At 28.4% G+C, this 7,257-nt stretch overlaps 1 long non-coding RNA gene across 1 annotated transcript; it reads left to right on the top strand.

Moving 5' to 3' along the window:
• Positions 1-780: 780 nt before the first annotated feature.
• LOC146996123 (uncharacterized) lies at positions 781-6,394 on the top strand. The gene is made up of 2 exons (XR_015041863.1): positions 781-821; positions 6,234-6,394. It is a non-coding gene; the product is annotated as an uncharacterized LOC146996123 (long non-coding RNA).
• Positions 6,395-7,257: the final 863 nt, after the last annotated feature.

Below are 7,257 nucleotides of genomic sequence, written 5' to 3'. Positions count from 1 at the left end.
TTTTTCAGAAATCTGAAACTGCAAAATATAAATTTTATTAAATCGTTTTCCAATGTGACGGTTATGGAGTTTAGAATCCGTGTTTCCATATTCCTTGCTTTAATTTATTCTCCTCTCACCTTTCATCGCTCTACATTAAAAGTCTTCCCAGATTTAAATCAAATAATGGAAAATTATAGTGAGAAATTTTGTACAGTTAAAATATACCATTTTCTGTTCATCGCTGTCATACCTATATTTATTGAATATCATGTTTTCCGCCCTTAAACTATAAAGTTCATTCAACAGCAATATTACAAAATAATTTAAAAAGAGCATATCTTTAGAATTCCGAAAAGCAGTCCCGCGCGCTGGAGATTAAACTTTTTTTCCCCTCTACAGCATTGCCATTGCTAGCTTTGAAATTGTTGAGTTTGTTAATAAGAAATTCTTTAGTGTTTTACAAAATATGAAATAGATAATAAAACAAATTCCAAATCGCAAACTTGGGCTTCCAGATGTCCATAATCGAATGGAGGACTACGTATTCTAAATTTGATGTCTCTAGGTACACTGTAAAAAAAAATTATTATTATTACAGGCAAAAGTTTTGTAAAGTTACAGAAATCAAAAAGTTACACAAGAATTTCCTGTAATGGTAACAGGTTGAAAGCAAACTGTGGCTGGTACAGCTAATTTGCCTGTAACATTACAGATAATGTTTCAGTAGCTGCGCGGAAGAATCACGTGACTGACTGGAAATCAGCCAATCAGAAGAAAAGTGTTTGAAAGCTAGTTGCAGAAAAAAACATGGCTGAATGCATGTTGGTTGTATAGCGCAGGTAAGTAAGAAAATGTTTACAATTACGTTTGAAATATTTTTTGTTCATTTTATGCAGATTATTCTCATGCACTTTGCACTGTTATATGTAGTGAGTAAGTATTTAAACGTTTAAGCTTTGCGATTAATTAATATCAGTGTTCGTAATGAGTTGAAAGAGTGCAGAATATTTATTCCAAATGCAGATCTAATAGTAGTATTTTGTCATTGCGCATCCGATAAATTACGCCTTAAATTGCCCGTATTATTATTTATAACTAATTATTCCAAAATTTAATCACTGTTGTGGTATTTAATTGAAACGGTAATGTGGTTGTTGAAAACAAAATTAATCATGTTAGCGTTCGTTTGTAATCGTCTGACCAAAGAACGTAGGCCTTGCAAGAAAAGGCCTTGCGAGAAAAGTTTATGTAAATATTTAGAATTCTGAATGTAATGTATATATTTTTTTTGCTTACTAGGTTTAGTTTATTCTTTTTCTAGGATTACCTAATTAATTATACTTGGTTTATAATTCAGTCTAATATGTTTATATACGAGTGTGTTATGAAGTAAAATTACAAAAACTTGAACAATGCGGTTTATTCTTTAGTGTAATAATATTATTTTTTCAATGGTATTAATTTCTTACGAATATGTTATAATTCCAAAATGAAGTAATTATAGTGATTAAAAATATGTCGCATCATACTTTTCGTAATGTTTTGGTTTACTAACTAGATGCAACTTAATTATTCCATATATTTTAATATACCAATATCAACAGGGAAAAGATGGAAATGACCTAAAATATTTTTCTAAAAATTCGTTAAACTAGTTATAAAAGAAAACTAAAATTTTGTTCATTATTTCCAAAAATATTCCATTAATATTTTATAAGTTACAAAATTTATTATATTGTATATATAACTTTAAACATTTAATGTAGAATTTATGTTGATTTTATTTTGCCCAATTTTAATACAGTTTTGAAGTATGATAGTCTTGTTACTAGGATAGCATGAATCTGCTAATACAAGTTTAATATATTTCTTGACAAATGTTTCTCTTATTCATGTAATATAATATATAAATCATAAAATAAGTTTTTTTAAATAAATTATGATTGTGTATTGGAATTTAACACAATTCTGTATCTGTATGTTAGTATTAAAAATAAAATAATAATAAATTTTTAATGAAGCATTGATTTTAGGATTAACAACTGTAAATATATATATATACTCACACATGAATAAATGGAAATGCAAGTTACTTTTCCTTACAAAGCCGTCCATGAATATATACTTCCCTTTAGACTGATAGCCTTTGCATGCTTTGCCATATTCTATCAATCCAAATGATGCAAATATGCAGAAAATTTTACTTTCTTTGAAAGTTAATGCAGGAAATAAAATTCAGTGCATTTGTAAACTACATTAGTTCTCTTATAGCTTGGTATTTAATTGTCCAATGATTTACTAGTCCAAACTAATGCAGAATTCAGATATTGTTCAAATAAAAGAAAATTAATAAGGTCTGATTGTTAGACGTATATATGAAGATTTATTTTTTTAAATATTATTTTAAGTCAACTAAATTAATTTCAAATTTAAGTAAGTATTCATGCCTTTCAGTAGCATTATTTTTGGAAATCTTAAATTAAATAACTGAATGCAATATTTCTTGTTAATAAAAGAAAAGCAATGTTATGAAAGACTAGCGAAGTGGATTTGCAAGTTCTAATTACGAAAGGTCCCATGCTCTAAGGGGTCATTTTTAAAAATACTTAATTTAAAAAAAAAGTATTTAACGTAAAACTTCCAGCTTCACACATGTGCAATATTAATTCTATATATTTTATCTCATTTTATTGATTAATTTCATAGCATTTCGTGTGACACTAGTAGAAATTATTTATTAAATTTTATGCAGTTTCTGATCTACGTTTTGATTTTGTTATTAATTACGTTAGGTTACATAAGATTTAAAATTATGTAAGGTACAAAAACCTTCTGCATCTATTAATATATGCTGAAGTGAATGAAATTATGCCAGTGAAATTTTTTAAAATCAAAAACAAATTTCTGTGGAAAATTAAAGTTATAAATTCTAAATGCAAACAAAGGAGTGAATTTGAAAATTATCAAATAAGCCAAAGTGTTGGTCATTTTTGCAGTTTTGCAGAAGAATTTTTATACTGTGCAGAATGGGAATATGATGTTTGGTTTTGTTAGTACAGTCAAAAGTCGTTAATCCGGACTCGTTGGGACTTCGGCGATTCCGGATTATCAATTTTTCCGGATTACAGATCAGCAGTTTAAATCTGATAAGATGCCATGCAGAAATTTTAAAATTAAAAATATGAAACCGTAATTTATGAAATAAAGAACAATTATGATCTAAAGGGTATCAAAAAAAAAAAAAAGCTTAATATTTATTTGTTTACTTTATTAAACATTTCTTTCAATGTAAGTTGTTTAAGTTGCTTCGTTTTATGTGATAATACTTTCTCTTCAATTCTATAAACAGCCATAATTTCTTCTTCAGTTACAAAGTTCCGCTGTTGAAGTCCTATAATTGCTGTGTCGAGAATACCGACTAATTTGTCAATCGAAATTTTTTCGTTTTCAATAACCTCTGTATCACTTTCTTCATTATCGGAAGCGAATTATATTGACGAGGAATTTGATTTAAATCATAAACAAGACGGAGTACATCGAGATGAAATACTACATTTAGTAAGGAATTATAAGCCAAATAAAATAAAAACATCTGCCCTGAAGATAAGGATTGCTGACAGATGAACATCCAATACATTGCGCGCCGCGGCATTTCCCCCCCCCCCGCCGCACAGTAGCGTGAAATTGATAAACAGCAGATTTCTGAATGGTTAGATAAACAAAGGATTATGCCTTTATCCATTTTTTTGCAGCAATTCCACTTTTTTGTTTAATGGACTTCGAAACATACTTTCGCTTTGTAGATCTTTTACATATTAGTAAATATATATCGGAAATTCTATTTGACATAATTGAAAGTTCAAGCTTACTTTTATAAAATTGCTCTAACAGTCTTCAAAAAATAATAAGCCGGATCTAATTCGAAGATTAAGGAACAACGCAATCTGTAATATTAATTGAATTAGATAATTTTAGCTTAGCTTATACCGTCCGTTATACATTAAACGCACATGTGTAAACGTATTATGCGCATGCGCACACGCATATTCGCAGCCGTAAAGGTCTTACGCGCATGCCTCAACGCGACGCATGCGCAGAAAGTTTGTAGCTTTGAGGTCCGGATTATAGATCAAACTGAAGTATTGCAACTTAAACACATAATTTAGCTTAAAATTTATTTGAACTTAATTTTCTAATTTATTTTGATCATGTATATTTCATGTGTCATAAGTCTTTAAAATGAGCTTAATTCTCATCCTATTTATTAACACAAATTTTTTAAAGAAGAAAAAGTCACATTTGTTTTGCTTAGTTGCCCACGAAAATTTAAAAAAAAATATTTGCATAATTATCCCCCTTTTAATGCATTTAGGAAATGAATATCCCAAGATTTTAAAATGGATTTATCGACATAATGATATATAGAGAGGAGTTATGTTTACTTGCAGACTTTTTTCCTCCTTTTTACTAATACTATAGTATGAAAATCAAGGGGGAAATTAAGCAATAATTTAATTTTGAAGGATGTGATTACAGTAAGACCATAACCAATCAAAAATATTCATGAATGAACTACTGGTAACTATCATAGTATTATTATATAAAAGAAACCTACATTACAATAAGAATATTTAGTAACATTAACATTTCAGTATCTGATAATAATAATCTTCATTCCTACTTCCCTATACCTTGAATTTCATTCTTATTATTGCCCAATGCTATTCCCTAGACCTCAAAGCATTTAATGCATCTGGAACTGCAATTTGTGCCGTCTTCTACAGCATGTAATCACCACTCCGTTTGTACTACCACGAGCAATGATCTTCAGAATTACCGTATTGCGTTGCATATTCCATCCCACCCAGCTTTAGAACCAGATTTTGAAAATTAAAAAAAATATTTGCATAATTTTCCCCCTTTTAATGCATTTAGAAAATGAATATCCCAAGATTTTAAAATGGATTTATCGACATACTGATTGTTTTCGTCATACTAACAAAGGCAAACTTTAGTACACTAAAGGCCCCGTTGAATCTTTCTCTTCTAACTGTTGAATATTATGTCAGCCTAATACAAAAAATGATCTATGATAGTGAAAGGAAATACCAACTGCCATTCACTGTGCAATTTTGCCATATCAGCTGCATATTCATCTTCTCTAATTATTTATGTATGATCTGAGGCTTAAGGAATTGCAAGAACAACTATGAGAATGAGAGAAATTCAAATTATAAAGAAATGAGATAACTTATTAGATGTTGCAATTATGTGTATTCATATTGAAATAGAGGTTTCTTTTAAAGAAATAATATTGTGATAGTAATAGTTTATCCATGATTACTTTTCATTTGTTATATTCCTACTGTGACTGTGTCCTTTGGAAATTAAATTATTCATTTAATTTTTCCCTCTCAATTTTCGGAAGATAAAATTAGTAAAAATAAGTGGGAATATAGCATCAAGAGCATTAGATATCCCCATTTCTGAAGCTGTTCACTATTATTGTTTCATAAATACTAGGCCATGCACCCAAAATCCACTAGCAAATCAGTTAGTAAGATGAAAACGACCACTATGCAGACGAAAAATTTAGGGTAACTTGTTTTGTGAGCGCCTTAAGAGAGACAAACATTACCTAAATCATTAAAACAATTTCAGAATCCTGTTGCTAAAAGAAAGCTTGGGGGAAAATGTTGTCCGAGTCCCAGTGATTCATTTGACCAATATGTAATATTGTTTTAGAAATTTAAGGTAATAAATATAATATTTTTCGAATGCTAAAACAGTTCGGGAAATTTATTCAAGTTCTGAATTCTGAATATAAGTATACTGTATATTATATTTAATAACTATGGTGGCTTCATTTATGAAAAGATTTGCATATTGGCTGTTTTTGTACAATGTACCTTCTCTAAGCTAGCTATGCGTGATTCCTGAAGATTTTGATCTTTAATGATATTGGGCATCTTAGAGAAGTTATGTTTACTAATTAGTTATTTTATGAGGAATGCTGGTTAAATTTAAAAAGTGATTGACTGAGGTAGCTTGTAGTAATGAGACGGTTCACTGTAATGCAATTTTTTAAAGTATTTAAGCTGTTCCTGATTACTTAAGATATTATAAAGAAATATGATTAAAAGTGTTATATGAGCACATGTTTAAAACATCTATTAAAATGATTTTTATAAGCTTTTTAAGAGCATGATTATGATTATGATTTTAAAAGGAATGTTTTTTTCTTTATTTAGGAGACATGGTTTACAAAGAAGGGGAAAAACCATTCATTTTTTCCAAGCAGTCGAAACGAATTTTTATGAAATGTTATATTGTGTTATTTTTTAATTAATTCTTTTTTTAAGGTTTTATGTAAAGTTTATGAATTAAGTAATAAATTATTTTTACTTCTGTATTTTAATTAGCATATTATTTGCTTCATAATGTTTCACAATAAAATTATGAATTCAATAAACTTCATAATTAACATGCTGTAATATATATATAGAGAGAGAGCATAAAGTTTGTTTTCTGTTGTCACATGTATATTTCACAGTTTTGTATGCAAATCTCGAAATTTATAATAACTAAGAATACTTTTTAGTATCACTTTCTAAATGGTAATTATTAAGCTTAAAGTTTTATTACATATCACGTTTGTAAAAAATTATAGGTAAAATTAAAATGCATTAAATTTTAAGTTAAACTGAAGTATTAATTTTTGAAACAAAAAGGCATAATTGTATTAAGCATCAAGAATTTTAATGGAAGCAGGGCTTTAAAAATTAAGGTCAGTTGGTGAAGTTTTATGCTTATTCAAAAAGCATGATATTAGGTTTTTAATGAAAGACTTCTATCTGTTAATTCAAAGGAAATTATTTGTAGGTAGGGTAAAAACGTTATGCAGTTGCCATCTATTACTTCAAACAATAGCAGGCTGTTGTCAAACACTGAGTGCAGATAAGAATCAAAAGGTTAGTTGGACGTTGTAATTCAAGCTTATGAACAAAATTTTGAATTCCTTGTAGTAACAAAATAAAGTTCATTGCTATGTTGAATTCTTTAATTTACTGAAAATGTCATTTTTTAGAAGGAGAGAATATAATATTTTTGAAACATAAAGAACAGCTGTTCTGAGTTCTTCATAGAAATATTTCACAAAATGTCTTTTATTGTAATAATATGATCATATCAACATGCAACACGTTTACTCATATAAGTTAAATCTAAAGGAACATGTGTCTATTTTAACTAAAATTACTAAAAAGAAAGTTCTAG

Source organism: Stegodyphus dumicola, chromosome 7 (genome assembly GCF_044657685.1).
Source record: "Stegodyphus dumicola isolate Sdum_Otavi_A_Nest chromosome 7, ASM4465768v1".
NCBI classification, from domain to species: Eukaryota; Metazoa; Arthropoda; class Arachnida; order Araneae; family Eresidae; genus Stegodyphus; species Stegodyphus dumicola.
The sequence above is the reverse complement of the archived record's forward strand: the minus strand, read 5'-3'. Positions and strand labels throughout refer to the sequence as shown.